The sequence below is a fragment of the Pan paniscus genome, chromosome 2, assembly GCF_029289425.2.
Source record: "Pan paniscus chromosome 2, NHGRI_mPanPan1-v2.0_pri, whole genome shotgun sequence".
Classification (NCBI taxonomy): Eukaryota; Metazoa; Chordata; class Mammalia; order Primates; family Hominidae; genus Pan; species Pan paniscus.
The window spans coordinates 186,802,632-186,827,557 of NC_085926.1; the positions used below are offsets into that span (position 1 = coordinate 186,802,632).

A 24,926-nucleotide genomic window follows, 5' to 3' on the forward strand; every position below is an offset into this window, starting at 1 on the left:
TTTTTTTTTTTTTAAGGTGGAGTCTTGCTCTAATGCCCAGGTTGCAATGGTGTGATCTTGGCTCACTGCAACCTCTGCCTCCCGGGTTCAAGCGATTCTCCTGCCTTAGTCTCCCAAGTAGCTGGGATTATAGGCTTGCACCAACATGCCCGGGTCATTTTTGTATTTTCAGTAGAGACAGGGTTTTGCTACGTTGGCCAGGCTGCTCTTGAACTCCCGACCCCGGGTGATTCACCCGCCTTGGCCTCCCAAAGTGCTAGGATTACGGACATGAGCCACCACCCCCGGCCTATCTCCCTAATTTCATTTTTTTTTTTTTTTTTTGAGACCGAGTCTTGCTCTGTCGCCGTGGCTGGAGTGCAGTGGCACAATCTCTGCTCACTGCAAGCTCCGCCTCCCAGGTTCATGCCATTCTCCTGCCTCAGCCTCCCGAGTAGCTGGGACTACAGGCGCCCGCCACCACGCCCGGCTAATTTTTTTGTATTTTCAGTAGAGACGGGGTTTCACTGTTTTAGCCAGGATGGTCTCCATCTCCTGACCTCGTGATCCACCTGCCTCGGCCTCCCAAAGCTTAATTTCATTTTGAAAGAAGATATTTGAAAAAAATAAGGCAGTTTATTGGAGATGGCAATTATGATAGGAAGAAGAGATTTAGAGAGTCAGACACTGTTTCTTAAAGGCAGGGGACTTTGATTTAAAAAGTGAAAGTAATTTTCTGAAATGTCATTAGAGGCCTAAGAGGACTATGCACAGTGAAACAACCTGAAGTGGGTGGTTCTATAGCACTGAGACACCTCAAGTGTGCTCTACCAAGTGTAGCTGGGGTGGCACAGATACACACAGGCCTCTGACTAGGATGCTCAGGGGCCTGGAGAGGAAGCTGCTCATCTGCAGGACTTACCCTTGGGAGGTTCCTGGGCTGGCAATGCCTGGGAGAAGATAACCCAGGTTATAGTCAGGGGTCCTGGATTTGAGACCCAACTCTGGTACTTAATAGTTATTTGTTTCCTTGCCTGCCTAGACTCAGTTTTGTTATTTGTAAGTTGGCAATGAGACTAGCTTTTCTGTGTTGATGTGAAGATGAAATTATATACGAATGCACTAACTGTAAAGTGCTATAAATTGAATGATTATTATTGGAGAGCAAGTGCAAAGAACATCTAAATGAGATTTTATTCACTGTGCATTATTAACTTTCCTTTCTAAAAATCAGTGTCTCCTGCCACTAATTTATCATTATAATAATTCTTATTCATTTTAGATAATGAGAGAAATCACAATGATGCTTTCTGGTGGAATGACTCCTTTAGTTAAATAAATCTCCAAGTGCTTAAAGGTGAATTTCCCTCTGGCTTTAAGAGATTGATGGCTTATACTATCTTACAGTTAGCTGAAAAAAGTTCATTGTCCGTTTTAGCCTTGGGGAGTATGCTCTCAAACTGCAGTCACAAAATAATTGCACTCTGCTGTATAAGAAGCTCAATTCAAGTAAACCAAATTTATTGAAAACTTCCTCTTGCCAGGAACTATGTTACTGAAGGACCATTCAGAGATGAATGTGACCTTCACCCTACTATTTAGGGGCTCACTCTGGTGGAACAAGTAGACACACATACAAAATTCAGTGCCACATAATGAGGGATCAGTTCTAAAATAGAAGTATTATTTTGTGCCATTGGAAATGGAAGAAAGAAAAAGCTAATTCTGAACTGAGGGTATGTGGGACATACAAGTAGAGAAGGTACAGTCCAAGCTTGTATAATCCATGGCCTGTGGGCCTCATGCAGCCCAGAATAGCTTTGAATTTGGCCCAACACAAATTTATAAACTTTCTTAACACATTATGAGATTTTTTTGATTTTTTTTTTTTAAGACAAAGTCTCGCTCTTGTTGCGCCAGGCTGGAGTACAATGGCATGATCTCAGCTCACTGCAACCTCTGCCTCCTGAGTTCAAGCGATTCTCCTGCCTTAGTCTCCCAAGTAGCTGGGATTACAGGCACCTGCCACCAAGCCCAGCTAATTTTTGTATTTTTAGTAGAGACGGGGTTTCACCATGTTGGCCAGGCTGGTCTCGAACTCCTGACCTCAGGCGATCCACCTGCCTCAGCCTCCCGAAGTGCTGGAATTACAGGCGTGAGCCCCCACACCCAGCCGGTGATTTTTTTTTCAAGCTCATCAGCTACTGTTAGTGTTAATGTACTTTATGTGTGGCCCAAGACAATTCTTCCTCTAATGTGGCCCAAGGAAGCCAAAAGATTGGACACCCCAGAAACAGTCTTGAAAACTTACTAGAACTTTGGCAGAATTAGAGAGGGAAGGGCCTGTTGGAGCAATGGAGAGCTTAGAGATTTTGGGGGGAAAATCTTTTTGGGGGAAAGGCAAGGGTCTGAAGCTTATTGGAAGACAGTCATGAACAAGCGGTCTGGAGCCAGACAAGTGTGGAGGACCCTTGAGAAACAGATGAGGTTTGGTTTTATTCTGTAGACAAAAGTGCCTTTGGAGGTGTCAGAGTAGATCAGATCAGAGCACAGCTTTTGTGAGAAAAGTGTGTCAGTCGTAAGCAAATGTACGGTGCTTTGCTTTCTTTTCCTGCTCCCCAGCAGGCTGGGTTTTAGGAAGGAAAGGCTGAGCAAAAGCTTAGGAAATGGATCTGACTGACTACTCCCACAAACCACTCTTGACCTTCTTTTGTAAATACCCAATTACCTGTTCATTTCCCCAATTAACTCATCAGTGAAATCAAATCAATCATTATTAATTCTAACTTTAATAAACATTTTTTAGTTTACATATATGATGCTCTTCCTCAAATCATAAATCACTGCATGATGTGTGTGAACTTTCCAAAGGTGGTTTAGGTGGAGAAAAAAATGACATTCAGTTAACAAGCTTATCAGAAGCTGAATCATTACAAATGACAGATATTAAAAATGTAATTAGAATATATATTGTCTAGGAAGACATGCCATATTAATTAGGGGTAAAAAGCCTATGTTTCAGCTCTCAGAATATAAAGTTGAAAGAAGCCTGTGGATTAATATCCATAATCATGGGCAGCGTTGTAGCATGGTAGGTTAGCACAGCGCTGTAGTGTCAGAGCACCTGAGTTAAATCCTGGTTCTGTCCCTGTGAGCTATGTGACCCCAGGTAAGTATATAATCTCACTGAGCTTTAGCTTACCCACCTGTAAAGGTTAGATGAAAACAGCATTCTATCTCAGAGTTGCAAAGACTAGGTGAGCTAATATATTAATAAGTAGAACTCTCAGAACAGTGCCTGCTATATCATAGATGCTATGTAAGTATTACCTATCATTATTTACTTTTTTTTTTTTTTTTTTTGAGACAGGGTCTTGCTCTGTCACCCAGGCTGGAGTGCAGTGCACAATCACAGCTCACTGCAGCCTCGACCTCCCAGACTTAAGCTATTCTCCCACTGCAGCCTCCTGAGTAGCTAGGACTACAGGTGCATGCTGCCATACTCAGCTAATTTTTGCATTTTTGTAGAGCTAGGGTTTTGCCATATTGCCCAGGCTAGTCTCAAATTCCTGTGCTCAAGCAATCCTCCCTCCTTAGCCTCTCCAAGTACTGGGATTACAAGTGTGAGCTACCTTGCCCAGCCAGCTATCATTATTATTATTTATTTTCCCTTCACCTGCAAGGAAGAAGGGAACCCAAATGTGCTTGTGGACTTAATATGTAACACTTTTATCATTATTTCCTCATTTAATTTAATATGCTCACTCTTTACATAGGTTGTTATTATTAACCAAGATTATATCTATAAGGAAATCATGAGGAATTAAGTGACCTTGGTGGGGTCACTCAGCCAGAAAGTGGCCCACTGAGATTCAGGATGATCTGGTCCCAAGTTCCCAGCTAGCATAATGAACTCCCTTATATTGAGACTGTTGTAGGCAAGGCTGATTGATCCAGTTTACTATGACCAGTTTGACTAGGCATTATGGATTATTAATGATGGGAATAAATATATTTTCCTTTCCTGTTTTATTTGCTGTAATATAAGCAGTGCAAGACACTTTAACAGACTGGAGTGCTGAGTTGCCTGGTGCTCCACAGATTTGATTCATTGTCGGTTCCATTGTAGATAGAGACTGAGACAGACAGGAGGCAGCCCAAGAAAACTAGTAACAGCCTCTTGCTGATACTTCATGACCCTAAGGGAGAATGAAGCAGCAACTGAGGTTGAAGAAAATCCACCTGATAGGTTTAGTCAGTGAATGATTACAACCACTTACATGTGGAGAGCTGAATAGTCACAAAGCCCTTTCCCATATTTACATATTCTCTACTCCTCATAACAACCTGAGATTGCTCAGGCAAGAATCATCACTGGGTTTGACTATTGAAACCAAGAAGGCCTGTAAGCGGCAGAGCGGATTTTGAACTTGGGCCTTTTCTCATTCAATTTTGCTAACTATCATAGTAGAGAAAAGAATGTCAACATAAAAGGCAAAGTAAATAACTCTGACTTTGAGATGAACATAATGGGTATCCTTTAGATGCTGAGAAGGGTTTTATGGTTCTGTACTAGCACTGTTTGCCTTACGGTGATGTCTTTGCTCCTACAGAAAGGCTTAAGCTCAACCCTTTGGGGTATTAAAAAGAACAAAAGACTTGTCTCAGTTTTTATCCATTAAGGCAGGATCCGCTTCCACCTCCAGGAGTAGTTATGTTCTCCAAGGGGATCGGAGTGTGGGTCAGGGTTCAAAATCACTTCACATCTGATGTCAGACCTTGTTGTACCTCTATGCTTCTTTGATCCAAGTAGGAAGTAATTCTAGGAACTTCTGACCCAGTATTCTTGGTGGTGGTAATTTAAAAGCTTCATTCTTGGCATATTTGTGAGGGGCCCGTCCTGCTGCAGCCGGTCTCCCGAAGGAAGCAGCTGATTGAGTTCTCATCCTGCCTTTGTTTTTCTCTTTCAAGGAAAAATTCTTTGAGAGCTGAGTATGTCTACATCACACTGGCCTCGTGCCTTCCCATTCCAGACCCTAGATGACTGGTGAAAAGCAACGTTCTCTTCTTCAATCGCACGGTCGACTAATAGTGTGGTACTCTTCACCTGGGGAAATTATTTCACACCAGTCTGGTACTTGGCTGGGCTTCCTTGTGACTTAAGTTCGGAAACATTCAAGGGTATAACTTTTCTATCAGTCAAAGCTAAAGTTTCTACTTTTAGGAGAATTCTTTTCTAGCTCTATGTGGGATATTTTCCCCATGTTTATTATTTCCTTAATGGGGACACAAACTTCATCATGGTCAGGGAGAACTCCGATTTGATTACTTGCAGTGTGGGGTAGGAGGGAGTCAAGAGAAAGGGAACTTAGCCTTCATGTGCTGGTTAGAAGGGCACAGGAGGAGAGAGAATCAAGAAGATATTCGAAGTAGGAGGTGATTTTCCAGTATGCAAGAACAACATCTACATCTTGACAACAACTCAATGATATGTGGAACATGCTTCTGTTACCAGGGGTCTTTGCTCCCAGAGCTCCCAAGATGGTGGCGGGCTGCTCCCAAGATGGTGGCGGGCTGCTCCCAAGATGGTGGCGGGCTGCTCGCAAGATGGTGGCGGGCTGCTCCCAAGATGGTGGCGGGCTGCTCCCAAGATGGTGGCGGGCTGCTCCCAAGATGGTGGCGGGCTGCTCGCAAGATGGTGGCGGGCTGCTCCCAAGATGGTGGCGGGCTGCTCCCAAGATGGTGGCGGGCTGCTCCCAAGATGGTGGCGGGCTGCTCGCAAGATGGTGGCGGGCTGCTCGCAAGATGGTGGCGGGCTGCTCCCAAGATGGTGGCGGGCTGCTCCCAAGATGGTGGCGGGCTGCTCGCAAGATGGTGGCGGGCTGCTCCCAAGATGGTGGCGGGCTGCTCCCAAGATGGTGGCGGGCTGCTCGCAAGATGGTGGCGGGCTGCTCCCAAGATGGTGGCGGGCTGCTCCCAAGATGGTGGCGGGCTGCTCCCAAGATGGTGGCGGGCTGCTCGCAAGATGGTGGCGGGCTGCTCCCAAGATGGTGGCGGGCTGCTCCCAAGATGGTGGCGGGCTGCTCCCAAGATGGTGGCGGGCTGCTCCCAAGATGGTGGCAAGCCTCGTATTCTCTGACCTGGGGTTCTCGGCCTCACGGATTCCAAAGAATGGAATCTTGGGCCATGCGGTGAGTGTTATAGCTCTATTAGGAGCCGTGGGTCACGGAAGAGAACCATGGAACCCAGTGACTAGTGTTCAGCTCGATTAGGACAAACCCGGACACTTAGCCGTGCAGGAACAATGACAAGCCTTTAGCCCGATCAGGAGCAGCAGTGGGCGCCTTGCTGGATCAGGAGCACAGCGGACACCCTGCGGGATCCAGAGGGATGGAAGTCAGCGGTGGGTCTGTGACAGCGGCCAGCATCAGTGGGCGGCGAGCGAAAGCTCAGCTCCAGCCGTAACAAACAGGGACCAGAAGAGTGCAGTTGCAAGATTTAATAGAGTGAAAACAGAGCTCCCATACGAAGGGAGGGGACCCGAAGGGGTTGCCATTGCCGGCTCGAATGCCTGTGTTTATATCCTGATCATTGTCTCTTCTGCTGTGCTCTCAGGCGATAGATCATTGGCTATTTCTTTACCTCCTGTTTTTGCCTAATTAGCATTTTAGTGAGCTCTCTTTACTATCTGATTGGTTGGGTGTGAGCTAAGTTGCAAGCCCCATGCTTAAAGGTGGACACGGTCACCTTCCCAGCTAGGGTTAGGGATTCTTAGTTGGCCTAGGAAATCCGGCTAGTCCTGTCTCTCACTTCTACCAAATGTCCAACAAAGGAAGCCAGTACAGATCCTAGCAGCCTGGCGGATTCTAGAAGCCTTCTTTGGGGACCACTTTTTGAGGCTCAAGCTCAGTTACTGTACAGAAAAAGTAAAGGAGGTGGGTCCTAAAGCATTCTTGGGACACTGAGTTGGCTCACCAACTCCAGCTGCCCACTCTGGGCAGGTGTTACTTAAACCCACATCTAAGTTCAGATCTCTCTTTTTTCTACCAGATAGCTCTCGCTGGTGGCTCTTCAACACTTCCAACACCAGATGTCTATATAAAGCTCTCTTACTTCCAGCCCAAAGTCTTCTGACTTTTGCTGTGTTTGCAATCTCTGCTCACAGCTCCACCTGCTTCACCCACCCTCCCAGGTAGAAACTTGAGGATTATTGCTAATTTCTCCTTCTCTTTTCTCCTGCATGCATTCTATTCAATCATTCTGCAGTCTTTGATCTTTCGATTCCCACCACAGCTGCTCTGTCTGATCCCCCATCGGTTTTTGCATGCGTCACTTTAGCAGCCTCCTAATAATATCCTTCTCTCCAGTCTCTCTTTTTAACCATCGATTATTCATGGAACTTCTTGAGCCACTTGTCTAAGGCTCAGCTCTGGTAGTTTTATTTATCTTCTGCAAAAATCAGGGTGATTCCCACTGCTGTTTCTTAGCATGTCATTTCTGGCAAACACTGACATTCTCATGGCCATTCAAATTACTCCTATGTGTACTTTTCCTGTTCTTTTTTTTCTGATTAGGTTGTTCCATCCTCCTTGAATTCTCTTCTTGCATATCTCTGTCAAAATCTTTTTCAAGGTCCTGCTCAAATTCTACTTCCTTTGTAAATAATACGCATTTATTCAATAAACAACTTACAAATATTTACTATGCACTCCTAGGCATCAGGCACCATAGTAGGTACTGGCGAGATAGCCATGGATAAGAAAGACATTATTGCTCATAGTCTATTGTAGGAGTAGATTCCCAACAAATAAACACATAAATAGATATTAATAGTAAGTTGTGCTATGTATTTTGAAGAGCAAGGACATGATGTCATGAAATAGAATGATGCAAGGACAAGGAGGAGGGGTTTGGAGTTAGGGAAGGTTCTCTGGAAGCAATATAAAGATGAATAGGATTTAGGCAGAGGGCAGGAAGGGGGAAATAGATGTTTGAAGGCCCTGCGGCAAGAAGGAAAGGGCCTTGCAATCCCTAAGGTCAGAATGAACTGTTCTGTCCCCTCTGTGTTCACAAAGGATTCTGTTTTCACAAGGACAGTCTGCTACTTATTTCGTTAAACAACTAGTTGGTTCAACAAGTATTTCTGTGTACCTGGTATGTAGGCACTAGAAGTAGTAGCAGGCACTGGATGTAGAGGTGAGCCAAGTGTCCCCATGCACCTCCCAGAAATCCAGTCTCCGTCACTTCAAGGCTTGGCATAGTACTGATGGAATAGGAGGAACCTAGGAAAAATGTGGACCTGCATGTTCAGGAGCGTATGCTTGTGTGATAACAAGATGAAGTGGATTCATATTGGAACACTTATTACAAATGCTCCAAAACAGTCCCTACTCCTTTTCTGCAGGTCCTTCTGAAGACCAAGAAACCTCTCACTGAGCAGCCTGCAGAGGCTGCAGGAGCACACACACAGTACTCCATTCCATTCCCTTGGATCCTTGGGCACAAACCATCCCCCTGGGATAGCAGACTTTCTTCCAGTTTCAAGTCGTTTGACCATGTTCTAGTCTGAGCTAATTTTGTAAGTCAAATTGCTTAAGAATGAATATGAAATCTTTGACTGAAGCCCAAATATATAAATACCCATCACATTTCCTTCCTCCCCAATTTTGCAATCATCCAAAAAAGCTGTTCATGTTGTCCAGCATAATTAGTTATTTATACACCCTCATGTGGTCCATTGTTCAGAATTAAATTGTCTGGTATACAGAATTTCTCTTGCAAGGCTTGTTTTGCCATTTTACTGCTGTTTGGAAGCTGTTTGTAAATATGTCCTTGTAGAACCTTTTGGGATATGTCTGAGCATATCCAGGATTTGGGGGGCGATATAAGCCAATCCATATAAGCAAATATGCCCTGTGCAGGTCTCAGACCACCCCCTGCCTTCTAACACAAAGACTACCAAGAATTATTCATCCTTTCCTTGAAGACCCAGGGGAATTAGAAGGAACACAAAAATAGACACAGAAAAGTAAAAGTGGAAATCATCTTGGAGATCAAGACACTAGATTCTAGTGACTCCATTTTGCACAAGGGGAAGCGGGTCCCCAGAAAGGGGAAATGAAAGGGACTGGTCCACAGCCTCTCGTGGGTTAGTGGCAGGGCCATGCCCAAATCATTGTCAGCTGAGCCCATGATGTTCCTACTAAACCATGAAGTGGACTGGTACAAGACTTCTCCCAGGCATTTTCTGGGCTTGTTATTTGCTCCTGAATACATGGTCCCAGGCTGCTACGTTCTCAGCTCTGGTACCTATATATATATTTTTTATTTTTATTTATTTATTTTTTTGAGATGTAGATTCGCTCTGTTGCCTAGGTTGGAGAGTAGTGGCACAATCTCGGCACACTGCAATTTCTGCCTCCCGGGTTCAAGCAGTTCTCCTGCCTCAGCCTCCTGAGAAGCTGGGATTACAGGTACCCACCACCACACCCAGCTATTTTTTTTGTATTTTTAGTAGAGACAGGGTTTCACCATGTTGGCCAGGCTGGTCTCGAACTCCTGACCTCAGGTGATTCACCCACCTCGGCCTCCCAAAGTGCTGGGATTACAGGCATGAACCACCGTGCCTGAACTTATTTTATAGCTCTTTGGTCTCCTCCCAGATGGCTTGGCAAACAGCGATTACTGATGAGTGTTACCCATCATGCAACAATTCTGCTCTCTTTTCTGTCACACGGTGGTCAGAGACTCCAGATAGTCCTCCAATTTAATGTAAAATGAAACTTGTTTTTGAGTGAGGGTCTGAAGGACTCTGCTTCATGGGCGACATCCATAAATTTTATGTTCCAGCATATGGTTTATCTTGGTGAATGTTCCATGTGCCCTGGAAAGGAATGAGTATTCTGTTGTTATTGGGCAGAGTGTTCTACAAAGGTCAATTAGATTCAGTGGTTGTTTAGTTACATATCCTTGCTGGGTTTCCATCAACAAATTTTAATTTATAGACTTTGTAACATTAGCTTTGATTGTTCAAAAGCATTTTTAGGGTTTCTTTTTATATAAAAGTACAAGATCCTGAATCTTATTTTAAAATGGGACTTTCTGGGTAACCAGGTTAGAGGGCAGCAGTGCGGATTTTTTGAATGATTGGGCAGATGGTGTGATTTGAAGAATCCAGAAATTCTTCTCTTAATACACATATATGGGCTGTCAGTATGCTAACTTACTACAAAGATCCTACATAAATTCCCCTTGGAATACGGCCTGTTGTTGTATCTAGGAAATATCAGGTCAACTAGCCAACATCAGAACATTTAAAACTCATTATCTTTCTGTGTTATTATTCATAAAGTCCCTAGATTTTCGACAATGAGGCCACATATTAGTGTTAATGAAATTTATTAGATTTTAAATATATTTATGACTTTATATTTTTATTTTAAATTATTAAATATGTAACCATACAGAAAAGATATAACAGATGCCATGTACTCACCACCAGAATTCACAGATGCTAACATTTTGCCATATTTACTTCAGATCTCTTTTTTTCTTAAAAGAAATTAAACGTAACACACAAAGTAAAAGATTCCACCTTCCATTTCCTTTTTCCTCCCTCCTTCTTTCACTCTCAACCTCAACAGAGGAGTCTACTCTCCTGAATTTAGTGGATATCATTCCATGAATGTTTTTATACTTTCACTCCAAACAAATGTATCCACAGCAATTTATGACTGAGACTATTTCATGATATTTATTATTTTTTATAGTCAGACGAAGGAAGACTCATCTGTCATCTTTAGAGGTCCCAGATCCCTTATAATCTCAATTCCTTCCAAATGGATTTTGCTTTAATCCTGGTTTTTATGTTCTTTCTCTGGTGATCTACTTACCCAGTTTTATTTCCTCCTAGCTAACGTCTTGTCTTTATTTTGCCAGAAATGGTAGCTTGAACCCTCCTCCTATGAATCGGCCTTTCAGAGGCTGTGGCCTGCTCACCTTAGGCATTACTCACCCCAAATCCCTGTAATCGACCCCTAGTTAGTTCAACCCACCTGGCTCCTGCACCTGGATCTGTGAGTGGCCATAGCTGCTCTTGTCAGACCTGACCTGTCTGCCTCAGCATTCCAGCACCAACAAGGAGGTTCAGTGCCCATCCTGCCCTACCTGTCTGTTTAGATCTTCCATGTTTGGAACGTAACCCCGAGAGAGGACACATCCGGGGAAAGCTGAGACAGTGCTGGTGGAGATTGATGAGTGTGAGGATGGTGATTGATAATAGGCAACATTCTTGAGTAATATAATCAAAATGGTAAGATCTAAGGTGTAACACACTCAATACATTCAAAAGGTTTCCTTCAACATAATAGTAGCTGATTTTTATGGAGCACCTACTGTATATCAAGTGCTGTGCTAGGCACTTTATATCTTATTCCTTCTTAAAAATAACTACTTCACAGATGAGAAAGCTGAGGCATACAGAAGAAATGTGCTACTATGAAAATATTATGGGATTTAGAATAAGGCAGACTTGGGTTCAAACTGGCTCTACTACTTGCAACTTACACAGCCTTGGGCCAGTTTCTTAGCTGTCCTAAGCCTGGCACAAAATAAATGCTCAGTAATGATGACTATTGTTATTGCAGAAGATCTGGGTTCTTGCCCCAGGTTACACAGCTAATGTACAGTAGAACTGGGATTTAAATCCAGATCTGCTTCTCTAAAACTACCCTCTTTTCAGAGAAATATGAGTTCTCTCTTAAAGAAGTTGTCATCATGTATGGAAAGAGCACTAACATTAAAATGAGAAGCCTTCATCCCTTTCTGCCATTCTCCATCACTTATGTGATGGGCAGCCATCAACAAGTCATTTCCTCTCTCTTTTTCCTCAGTTTTCTCTTTTATAACATGAAGGAGTGGAATTAGGTAACCTCTAGGTTCTGTTTGTTCCAGCCCTGGAATCCTGTCCCCTTGTTCAAAAAACATAGCACTAAATTGCCTTTCCAAGTGGAGTGACAAAAGGCAACGACATTCATATTTTAAAGAAGGCCAGGATAGGACAGTTGGCACAGCTTCTATCAGCAGTTTGTCCCAAACCCTTAACAACGGAAACCAATTGGATTTCTTTTCTGTTTCCCAACTTGAGCTGGGAAGGGATCCAGGCCATAGAAGGCTTTAGAAGACAACAAAATCAGTTGCCTAAACTCATAGCTCTCTCGGGCAAGTTTCTTTTCTTCTCTCTCTCTTTTCCCTTCATCCTTCTTTTGTTTGTTTTTTTTTTTTAGAGAGGGAAGACTAAAACCAGAAGATGGATAATTAAAATAACTAAGAGATAGAGAGTTACAGGAAGGGTTTTATTTCAGTTCAAGGTTTCATTTTTTTTGTTTCTTTTCTCCCCAGTTCTTTCTGATTTCATTGTCTAAAACTACAGCACGTATATTTGAGGGATCATGAAAGAAGTCCTGCACTCCTGCTCAGTGAATTTTAAACTCTTCTACACCACCCTGGGCTACCTGTTTACTGAAGTTAAAGGTAGGAACAACCTTCTTGGAGAAACCTTTGTCCATGTTTGGATCACTGTGGTGGTCCTCTTGGCCTTGGGGTCAAAGAAGCATTCACTTGCTCATCAAGTCTTTATCGAGCTCCTACTATGGATGTCACTGTGGTAAGCCCTGGGACAAGTAAGAAAGGAAAGCCTCCTGTTCCCATCTCTCATGGAGATTATAGGCCAACGTAAAAGATGAAACACAAGTAAATATACAAATACAACATCTAGGAGGTGCTACAAAGGAGCTATGAAGCTACCCTAGCTTCTGCTGCCTCATATCTGGCCCCAGAGCAAAATTTCTCCACTCATTATCATCCTGAGACTGTAGCACACCTGCCCTCCATGTCATCAGAGAGACTCACCTGGCCCTGCTGAGCTTGCCCTGGCTCCCTGGGACACCTGGTCTCCTTGCTTAGCTCCCAGTGTGCTCTCTCATTCTGCCCCTGCTCATTCTCTGCCGGCACTATGTTCTCTGAATGCTGGCAAGCTTGCTGTTCTCTAAATCCTCCCTTTCTTTTCCTGCTTTTGGGTCTTTGCTCTTGCTGATCCCTTTATCAGGAACTTCCCTCACCTCTGCCTCCACTTGTCCAAATGCTACCAATTCTTCCAGGGTCTGTTCATGCTCCTTTACCCTCACTGCAGCCATCCTGAACCCTTCTCCCCACCTTGGGGAGTATCTGCTTGTTCTTCCCTGGTGCTCATGGCATTTGGTTTATTGTGCTAATCAGAGCGCTCATCATCCACTGACTGGTATTACATAGTTACTTGTGTATCTGTCCTAGGCCCTTACCTACTTATCTCCAACCTAAAGGCATGTCTATTATTTCTGCATCTCAAATAGAAGCAGACACAGTTAATGCAAAACCATATTATTGAATAAGTGCTCAGTAATGATGACTATTGTTATGCACTTGAGACTGGAGACCTAGGACAGGAGCATATCTGGATTTAAATCCCAGTTCTACTGTATGTTAGCTGTGTAACCCTGGGCAACTTTATTTATTAATAATAAAGTATGTGAACAATCTTATATCACTGTACAAAGAGTGCTCATATATGTTATCCAGCTTAATTCCTAGAACAACCCTGTGTGAGAAGAACTACTGAGTGCTGACACTAGTCATAGTGCTAGACTCATAGCTGAATTCAGATTCCAAATTAAGTAGCCTGATTGTAGATACAACCATTCACATGCGAACATTTTGCTTTTTTCCTGGCTCAGCACTGCCAGTACTGCTTCTTTGAGGTACAATTATGCCCATTTTACAGATGAGAAAACTGAGACCTAGAAAGCTTAAGTAATTTGTCAGTATTGTAAAACTACCTATCTTTGTTATCAGAGAAACATGACTGTGACCAACCTAGGTATATACAATTTTCCACAGCCATGTGAAAGTTTTATGACTCTTTAACATTTCTGGTTGTCTGCTATGCTCGGTGCATTGGGCGGGCTGGACCTTGTATATGTTGGGAAGAAGGAGGACTTACAAAGACTAAGATACAGTCTTTGCTTCCAAGAGGTAAATAAAAAACAACTAAAATATTCTGTCATCCACACCTATTCCCTCTCCCTTCTTTTTTCAGCATGTTACTGGATGCTGCCTCTTTATCCATCTGCCCTGGTGGAGATCTTGAGGTTACAGGAATAGCCAAGAGAGACACAGGCAGAGTTAAGTCCAAAGCAGTCAGCAAAGGTGGGGAGACATAGATGGGTCCAGGTGGTAAGTAGGATTGGCCTTGTTATTGGAAGCTGAATGTAGATACTGGACTTGGAGATTTCGGTTTCTAGAGAAGACAGCAGCTCTCCATGCCCAGTTTAATACTGTGGATTAGCGTGGGAGTGGCCCCAGACCCACAGGCAGAAAAGGCCAATGGTCAGAGTGGAGATCCTCAGGACACTCCAGGTGTCTGAGGGAACGTAGGGTTATCCCTCTTTATTGCTAAGTGGATTGCTGCTCCCCCTTGCAGGCCAAAGCATGAATACTGGACATAGCCCACATCGAGGGTAGAGAACTTGGTTTTGGCTCTCAAGTCGACCACTCATCAGCAGATGACTGTGAGCAAGTCACTTCCTCCCTCCAAGACTCCATTTCTACAGGGATTCCATAAAATGGGCATAAGAATTTTCACTGTGCTCGTATGGACTGGATTAGGCCATCATGTGCATTAACACGCTTGGCTGTGAGCACTAGGTGCAGCCAAGATGCTGATGGGAAGGAAAAGTCTAGGTTTTGCCCCCTGCGTCGTTCCTCGTGACAGGATTATGCTGAGGGAGGGCACATTAGACTGACTCACACATACTGAAATGGTCATAGTTATTGAGGTTACCCAGTTTCCAGGCCTGAACTACTAAACCCAGCAATGAGAATCAGCCAGCATTAGCAAGTTTTCCGTGTGGGAGTGGGGTGGGGGTGGGGACTGGAGGGAGCAGGCGCTGAACCACGAAAGGAGGCGGATGCTCATTATTGGCTAAAGATCCATGCCTGGAAATTAACGGCGTTAAAGTGAGACTTGCTTCAGGTTCCAACCCGGTAAGGCAAATGGAGAGGCTGTCAGGAGACCAGAAGTTTACCTCAGCTATGCACCGACGCACCACGTGCCCTGGTGCACATCCACCGCCTCTTCCTGCCTCAGTTTCTCCTTTTGTAAAACAACAGCTTGTAAAGGCCTGGGGATCTTCTCATCCACGGGAGTTTTCTAAGGATGCAGGCGAAAGAGGTAGGAAAAGTACTCTGTCTCTGTCCTGGGTGTTCGGGATCAAGGCCTTTTGAACCAATTCCGGAATCCGCCACCGGGCGGTGGTAGGAGAGAGCCAGAGGATTCGTCAGTAAGTGTGCGTGCGTGACAGAGGGCTTTTAAATAGATCGCTTTGTATCTAGCACGGTAGCACCTGCTTCTAAGCTTCCAACGGCAGCTCGAGCAACGCGATCATTCAAAAGCGGCCGCTTTCCATTCACGTCTATAATTAGCGCGCAGGCTGCAGCTCAGGCTGGAGCTGCAAAGCGGGGCGGCGGCCTTGGGGGCGGGGCCACCACCTCCTAGCCCCGCCCCCTTCGAATTCCACCTTCCCAGCCCTTCCCAGCCAGGAGCCTCCTGCAGCCTCCTCCCCACCCCCACTGTCTGTCCTCGCCCTGGTCCTGGGCTTCGCTCTCAGCGCTCCAGGATTCCTGGACGACAGGGCCCAATCGTACCCTCACTCTGGGATCACTCTTGTGCAGTGAATAAGCACCTTGCAAGATGCATTCCAGGAGGGCAGCTATATTTAGAGTGGCATCCTCCTCTCCTCCCCGCACGCTCCTGCGTCCCGCCCTCTCCCCTCCCCGCCCCGCTCCCCGATGCCCCTCCCAGCCACCTCTCCCTCTTTGTCGCATTACATAGTAATCTGAGATGCACTGGATGTGCTCCAGGGAACAGAATGTACTTGGCAGAGACGCGGGGCTTGATGTCTGCAAAATGTCGGAAACGCAGCCAAGAGCTGCTAACTGGGTCATTAACCTCCAAAAGCAAAGCGAGGACTGTAAGGCCCGCTCTGCCTCCCTTCATCTCGCCAATAAAAGTGCCTCAGTGTGAGGGGGAAGAAAAAGCCCAAGGTTGACTGCTTTGATTTCTAGGCACCAAAGGCAGGCCCGTCCTCTCGTCCTGGCCCGGGCCCCAGCCCCTCCGGGCCAGCCCCTGCGCCACATCAGAGTTTACAAGTGGCCTTTGAAAGGCTCAGCAACCCCGCAGGGCCATGCTTGCGCCTCAGTAAAGAAGTTACCCAGCAGCCGCTCCCTACCGCACAGCCTTGGACACATTTTCTTGGGTCCAGGAAGAGTTAAGGGAGTGGGGGTGAGTAGGGGTGAAAGGAGAAGGTTCCAGGTCCTTCACCTACAGTGAAGGGCTCTGCTGTCTCTCCCCTCCTCTGCTTCTCTCCCTCTTTTTCCTCCCCCTCCTCTTTCTTCTTTCTTGTCTTCTTCCTTTCCCTCTTCCACTTCTTTCTGAGAGCAGGCTTTGAGGTAGGTTCATGAATACATGGCTTGGGTCCAGGAGATTTGCATTCAAGCCGCTGGCAGCTCTGTTACTTGCTATGTGACCTTGGGTGAGTCACTCATTTCTCTGCTTTTAAATTCCCTTCTTCTTCATTGTTCACCACAATAACACCTTCCTGACATACATCACAAAACAGTGAGGCCAAACGAGAAAGTCTTTCCCTGACCGCCTTGTCTTTCACCCCTCTGAAAGCCCTGAGGTCCAAAGTGCCTCTGGCCTTGTGTGTACTCCTGGAAAATAGGAATATAAGTGGTCTCACCAGAAAGATTCAAACGTTTGAATGTTTTCAAGGGGATAGCCCCTAAAATCCACCCTCTTCAAGTTTTCTAGCCCTGTGAGGTTGCCAAACAGACACTTCCCCCTAATGTTCCAACCCACTTCTCCAGTGGCTAGAGAGAGAAAGTGACCGGTACAGAAACCAGAAGAGGTTGTGCAGTTCCTCAAATGAGACTCCCTTCCTTGTTGGAGGGAAGACAGTCAGCCTGGTAAGACTAGCAGCAGCCCACGAGATGTGGGTCTGAGCAGTCTCAACAAAAGTCCAGGATGAGGAGAATGGAGATTTGTGCAGCCATGCTGATAAGAGGAGGAAAGCTAGCTCCTGGTGCTGTCTAGGAAATTAGAACCAAGCCCAGCCTGGCATCAGCACCGTTCCTGCCTCATCTCTCGTTGGTCTTACCACTCCTTCCACGGCAGCCACATCAGATGGGCTCTGGCTGGTCGCGGTGCTCCATGGACGCCTCCTGCTTTCCTGCCACTTGGGCCTTGGCTGAGATGTCTTAAAAATTTTTTTAAACTCATCAGAATTTGATGGCCTCTATTTGGCCTATCTTTGCCACACATTCAAATCTTTCACATCCCTCAAAACCCAGCTTCAATGCCATCTCCTCTATTTAGATGTCACTTCTTTCTCTTTCAGTCTCAGTACACCCAGCCAGCCTTGGGTTATGCCATTTTTGTGCTTGCTAGATCCCTCTTATGCCATAGAGATTTCTCTGTGGATACAAACTCTGCTGTTGATCTCAATACTGATGGCTAAGGTATATCATAATACATCATAAATACATCCTGATTTGCCATCTCAGTTTATGACTTTGTCTTGGTATAATATAAAATGTACCTTATGGCTAAGGTACATCATAAGGTACATCATAATACATCCTGATTTGCCATCTCAGTTTATGACTCTGTCTTGGTATAATTAGTTATTAATAGGTCCCTCCTTCACCTTGAAGTTTTTGGGTTTGGATGATAAATTATACAGTCACCTTACTGAGGGTCTCTATCCAAGTACATGGTACATTAGCAGGGGCTCAGTAAATGTGGCAAAGTACCTTAAAGGGCATTTAAAGGATCTTTTATACCCAGGTCACTGGGGCTCTCAGCCCTACCCTTTTCACTCCTTTTCTGGAGGCAGGCTACCATTTGTTCCTCTTCTCTCAAGGACTGCAGAATGACCTATGACCACTTTCTTTTTGACAAGGCTTTCCAGGATTTCAAAATGCTCTGACCCAACAAGAGAAGTCACTTACCACAATCCTACCCCTTCTTCTCAGCCCCTAAACAGTAGAACAGCCACTGGATATTGGAAATAGGTATCAGACACTAGAGAAGGTCAGAACGCAGCTGGTGCGATATATCATTTCCAGCCTCAACTGGACTTTTGGCCTTGCCCAATTTCTTTTTTTGTTTGTTTGTTTGTTTTTGTTTTTGAGACAGAGTCTTGCTCTCTCACCCAGGCTGGAGTGCAGTGGCATGACCTCGGCTCACTGCAACCTCTGCCTCCTGGGTTCAAGTGATTCCCCTGCCTCAGCCTCCCGAGTAGCTGGTACAGGTGCCCACCACCATGCTTGGCTAATTTTTGTATTTTTAGTAGAGATGGGGTTTCACCATGTTGGCCAGGCTGGTCTCGAACTCCTGACCTCAGGTGATCTGCCTGCCTCGACCTCCCAAAGTGCTGGGATTATAGGCATGAGCCACTGCGCCCAGCCAGCCTTTCCCAATTTCTTTGACAGTCCAAGTTTTCAGAATTGCCTCTATTTACACAGTTGCCTTAGGAGAGGATCACAACTTGGAAAGCTTGAAGCTTCTTTATTATAAACTATGTAGTTAACATTCTAGGTTCTGTTCAGAGGTCAGAAAAGATAAGGTCTCTTGTGCTTTTTCATCATAATAAAAAACTTACTCAAAAGTCAGCCTGTTGGGGTGAGTGTTTGTTGACTTTTTAAAGAAAATATCAAGCATTTGGAAGTAACAGAGGCAATATGCCCAGCCGTGTGAATGGAGCTCCAGCTTCAGCATCAGGAAGCCTGGGTCGACGTCTCCTCCTCTGACTCATTGCTTGCTGAAACATGAATCATATGCCCTTTCTCGGCACTGGGTCTCACTTCCTTCATCTCCCCTATAAAATGGGCGTATTTGCCATTCCTACCACACAGGAGGGGGCTGAGGCTTTCAGAGTCCTTGCTAATTACACACAAAAATATTATTAAAAGTAAAAATAAGCCATAGTGTGATTTTGACGCTCTGAAGAGGCACACATGGAGGGTATGCGAAGCCATTTTATGACCTTGCTTCGTTTCTGGACATCCCAGTTCACTGAGAACAGGCTCTCAGAAAGTGGGAATGGGCAGGAGAATCCATGTTGAGATGGAGATGCGAATGAGTCTGGTCTGTTTACGTGGGAGCAGGAGACCTTTGAGGAGATCACTCGCCAGCAATCAAGAAGAAGAACATGGAGACTGGGATGGAAACCCAAATAAGGCTATTCTGTGGAGGACTCTGATGCCAAGGCTGGGGTGTTTGGACTCCCTTGAGGGTTATGGGAGATCAGTGGAGGTGACTGAGCAGGAGCATGGCACGACCCACAGTGTGTTTCAGTGAGACACTGTTTCATGGAGGGGCAGAAATCGGAGCTGGGGTTGTCACCTTGTAAGCAAATGGCAGCTCCCCTCTGTCTGAGCTTCAGTTTCTCATCTGTTCAATAGATGGGTTAAACAGCAAATTGGTCTAATATGCTGTGATTCTATAGTAAAGAACATGAGGAAACAGCTTGTACATATTGGCGTGTGTGTGTGGAGGGTGTATGTGTGTTTGGGTCAGGGGAAGAGGTGGGAATGCGGTAACTGCTTTGTTAGACACAAAGCCAAGTCCAGAGACCTTGTTCTTTAGGGAGGAAGCCTGAGCAGCCTCACGATCTCTAGCAGGTCTGAAGGACTTTCTGGGTATCTTTCTTTAGGCCACAGCACAGCACATCTGCACTTTAGGGCCTGGCCAGCGACCTCTGTCTAGACGTGTCTGCTGTCTACTTCCTAGTTCAGCTGAGAGAGCTAATATTTGAAAAGACTGGCCAGGCGCAGTGGCTCACGGCTGTAATCCCAGCACTTTGAGAGGCCGAGGCTGGCGGATCACCTGAAGTCAGTAGTTTGAGATCAGCCTGGCCAACATGGCGAAACCCCGAATCTACTAAAAATACAAAAATTAGCTGGGCGTAGTGGCAGGCACCTGTAATCCCAGCTACTTGGGAGGCTGAGGCAGGCGAGTTACTTGAACTCGGGAGGCAGAGGTTGCAGTGAGCCGAGATCACGCCCTTGCACTCCAGCCTGGGTGACAAGAGTGAAACTCTGTCTCAAAAACAAAACAAGACAAAACAAAACAAAAGACTGCATAGGGGTCATGCAAACTAGCTATTTCTCAAGATATTTCAAATCTCTCTGTATCTTCCTATTAAATTTTCAGGAAGTTTTGTATCAATGAGGACTACATGGCTTGGAGGCCCCAGAACTCTATCTTTGAAGTACAACTTGATAGTACACCTCTGACACTTACCAAGGTTTGCTGTAACATTGGTACATAGAAGAGGCTTTATTATAATGGCATTATAAAGATAGCATCTGTTAAGTTGCTTTATATAAAGTTTCAGATGGAAAATTCATCAGTGAACTTATATAGTAAAAAAAAAACATTAAAAATTTGGGTGGGTCTACTTAGGTTTAAGTATAACTGCATTTGTGCTCCTGTTTTATAGTTGGGTTTAAAAATACTTGTGCTTTTTATTATAAGCTTCCTCAAATATCTTTTCAAGTAGGTTTATGTAAATAAGTAAGTAAATAAATAAATAAATAAATAAAGGTTCACTTGGACCCAAGTTAGTGCACGAAATGAAGAAATAAATCCACTTACGAATGGTGAACTGACTGAAGCCCTCCTAAGATGTTAGTTCAGGCGAAAGATCCAAATTTCGGAGCATCACAAGAGACAGCAGATTCCACTGAAACTATTACCTTACTGCTCCTATATATGAGGTGAAGTTTTGTGTGAGAAGGATCAAAGAGACTGTGATCATCTCTAAGCAGTGCAAAAATCTAGTGATGAGCAGGAGGAGAAAATCTAAATAGTTCTGGTAGAGATATAGGGATTAGTAAGTGAGGAGGTTATATGCTGGAGGTTACATTTAGCCTATAAAAACACCATAATCCAGGTTTATTCTACCAATTACTGTGTGGCCTTGAGATCTACATCTTTGCATTTACTAAATGACAGGGAAGAGCAGTTGAGCTCGTAAGCTTCTTCTAGTGCTCACTTTGTATTTGCCCCAAAGTCAGTCTACACTGAGTGACTGATCAAACTCCACCTCCACCTTGGATTCCATAAACCAGCTAAGAAATGGATACCCTCTTCCTCACCCTTAGCCCCACACCACACCCCCACTGCTCATGACTGGAGGGCATATGTCGATTGGAGGGAAGGATGCGACTGGAAGTGTCTGAGAAGAGCTCTTCTCTTCCCTCAGGGACATGTCTATTCACTGAAGAATGACATAATAAATGGTCAGCTACCTTTAACCTGCCTTCCATGGATTCCCTGAGGAAAAATTAAATTACTATTCTAATATGCTACAAACGCACAGACTCAAAATATAAAATATGAAATGAATCTGACAGGTTATGTGGTTCAGCTCCCACACTTGATGGACAGAGAAACTGAGGCTTGAAGAGACTCACCCAAGGAACCTGGCCAAAGGCACAGAGACAAGAAGTCTTGGAGCTAGGGCTACAGCCCAGATCTCCACTGCTCCTTGGTGCTCTTTGTTTTTTTTTTTTTTTTTTTTTTTTGCTACAAGTTGGAGCTCAGTCCCTGGGTTGCAATGGATAAATCTTTTGCTAGGCAACCCAGTTGCTAAGCTTTGCTCACATCATTCTTGAGCTCAAAAACCTTTATGGATTTCAGCTATTCATTCCTAGTATAGTCATCCTTTGGTATCCTTGAGGGATTGGTTCCAGAATCTTCTGAGGATACCAAAATCCAGGGATGCTCAAGTCTCTCATATAAAATGGTGTAGTATTTGCATATAACCTACGCACATCCTCCTATATGCTTTAAATCATTGCTAGATTACTCATAATACTTAATACAGTGTAAATGCTATGTCAATCGTTGTTATATTGTACTATTTAGGGAAGAATGACAAGAAAATCTCTACATGTTCAGTACAAATGCAACCTTCCATTTATTTTTCCAAATATTTTTCATCGACACTTGGTTGAATTCATGGATGTGGAACCTATGGATACAAAGGGCCAATTGTACAAGGTTCATTTTGTGTCATTATTTGGGCTCTACCCATGATATTGCTACTACTTTTTAAAAAAATTTATGAATTCCCTTCTGGAAGACGAGGTAGAAAGTAGACAGGTGATCTTGCTAAGCAGTTTTGACATCTCTCACACACACCTATTTTGGCTAACCTTTTCCTGATTTCTCAGTCCTCAGTAGCTCCTCTGTGCACGTGCCCAGATGTCACATTTCTTAACTTATTTTCTATTTCTTGAGGATCATTTAGTCACTTTTTTCTCTATAGTAAGCAGAGAAGGTAGAGCTGGAAAATGGGGTCTTCATCAGAGTTTAACTAGACTATGAATAGAATTCTGTAAGGCACGGACCAATGAGCTGTCTTTTAGGTCAGTCCAGAAGGACTCAGATTCACACCAAACTAAGTGGCTGGTGAATGAGGCTCAGATTGTCCTCCCAGTTTCCCACTGCCATCCCCAATCCTGCTCCAAGAGCGCCCTCTGCTGGAATGGAGCAGGAGCCAACATCCTCAGCCATCTTGGAAGTGGGGCCAACTGGAACTCTGAAAGGATGAAAAGTACCTCTGTTTAAATACAAGCTCCAAATAAGACAGATCAAGTCTACAATGTCTTCTTGACTTTTATTTCTCATTCCTTCTATTTCAATTTCTTTGACAACTTTTCTTAAGAGGATCACGATGTGGTGAAAAAATAGAATTTAAAGAGGGGAAATGTAATCCAGTGAAATGGGCATAAAACTAAGAATTCTGCCTTCTTTGAGAGGCTTAATTGCTGGATTACAAAGAGTAATTTCTTGGAATAACTCAGTTTCTAGTCTCACATTGTAATTACTCCTTCAGTTAAAAACCTTCTTCCATTCATTGCCTGCTAAATTAAGTCAACATTCTTTACTTAGCTTTCAAGATATATTTGTATATAAATTTACAAATTCATAATATGTTATTTAGTTTGTACTTCATTTATCAAAGCTAATAGTATCTTTACTTTAAAAAACAATTTTACTCTGATCTACTTTTTAGAAATTGAAAAGATATTGAAAACTTTAAAAGTATATTTGAATACTAAAGTCATATGTTTCACATTAAAAATCATGCTCAGCACTTAATCTGCTTATAATTTTGAACAAGTGGAAGACCCTGATTAAAGAATTAGCTTTTGAACAGAAACAATAATTGATAGGTTGAATTCTATCTTTAGCACTGATGTTAGTCCTAACTTGTTGTTTAGGATTGAGACAAGGTAAAGCGACATAAAAGATTTGGGGGAGTTGATATAACCTTTAAAGTGTCATTTAGACAAAGGAAGAAACAGTAGCTAGGAATATACCTATTGAATAAACATAGCAATATGGTAGATTCTAGTCCTAGACCCCTGTTTTACAGCTAGAATTATGCCAAAAAGTTGAAAAGTAAAGCTGGATGAAACCTTAGAGAAGACTCTGCCATCTTATAACTCAGATGGTGAAATGAGACCCAGAAAGAATAGTCTTCCCAAAGGCTCATGGTCAGTTATTATAGGAACCTCAGTTGGAATTTGAGTCATCCAATTCTCAATCCACTGTTCTTACCACTACCCAACACTACCTTTGTTTAACTGTCTTTCTTGCATAAAAAGGGACTTATAGGTGAGAGATTCTATAGTGCCATTGGGAGCTGCTGCCTGAATCTCCGTGTAATTTCAAAGAGTTTCCTAACTCAGACCCTGTCTCATTTCACTGTATCCTTAAGAGGCTGAGAAACGGGGCATTCAGATTCTTTCCCCATGCTGACTCTTCATTCTGTTTACACATGGGCCGGCCAGATGCTAGAGAAAAAAAAACAAACATTTGCAGCTGTTATCAGGGGTAGGATAGAGCACATGAGGTTCCCAAGTTTTGATCCAACACATCAGAACACACTTGATTTTTACTCTGGCTTGGAGTTTACTGCCTTCAGCTTCTTCTACAAAGCCTGAATGTTGCCATTTCATGTCAAAACCTGCACTGAGAGATGCCGATGGCTTCTTGAGCTAACTTTAGCCCATCACCGCAGTGGTCTAGATGACCAAGGAAGTGACTGCTTCATTACAGCTTGAGGGGACCCTCTTTCTTTATCCCCCATTTTCATTTTTTTTTTTTTAAATGAAAAGGCCGGTGGTTCTCCCAAGTAGCCAGAGGCCAGCAGGAGCACTAAGTAAGAGACAGCAAGAAGTGTTCTTAGTGAGAACAATGTGGACTTTGGAGTTATGTAAAACCCAATTTTAATCCTGGCCCAGCCATTGACTGGCAGTTTGATTTTGAGTTATTTAAGTTGGAACCTTATTTTTCTTGCTTATTTGTTGAACTATTAATTGAAAAAGTGATTCTAGTCCTAGACCCCTATTTGACAGCTAGAGAAATGAGACATGAACTGATACATGCTCAGATAAATAAATTTCTTACTCAGATGATAATAGTCAATGATTAATAGTTTCCACTGAGACATCACAAATAAGAAATAGATTGAAATTACATTTGAAGGATCTAGGTTAGATATCAAAAACTTCCTTGGAAGGGAGCATCATGAAACCTCTATTTCTTAGAAATCTTTAAGAATATAATAGTCACACACGTTGAATGAGTTTAAATGAAGCATTACTTACCAGGATAGACGACCTCTCTAGTTTTTCCCCAGTTAAAAAATCCAAGACTTGGGTTCCTTCTTTCAAGAGGAGTAATGTAAAAAGTCTGACCCCTAGTGGTCGTCGTCTCTGCATTGGACCTAAGGGGAAAAGGCCAAAAAGAATGATAACAACCAGACTTTGTT

The 24,926-nt window shown here is 43.9% G+C and overlaps 1 protein-coding gene and 1 long non-coding RNA gene across 2 annotated transcripts in view; one reads left to right on the plus strand and one right to left on the minus strand.

Moving 5' to 3' along the window:
* Positions 1-301: 301 nt before the first annotated feature.
* On the minus strand, positions 302-15,760 carry LOC134730064 (uncharacterized). The gene is made up of 2 exons (XR_010111708.1): positions 15,099-15,760; positions 302-9,862 (listed from the first exon to the last, which is right to left on the minus strand). It is a non-coding gene; the product is annotated as an uncharacterized LOC134730064 (long non-coding RNA).
* Positions 14,810-24,926, plus strand: part of TPRG1 (tumor protein p63 regulated 1) — a 383,450-nt gene continuing 373,333 nt past the window's right edge. Inside the window, exon 1 of the mRNA XM_063603024.1 lies at positions 14,810-15,244. The gene's annotated coding sequence lies outside the window, so the exon portion shown is untranslated. The remainder of the gene's footprint in view (positions 15,245-24,926) is intronic.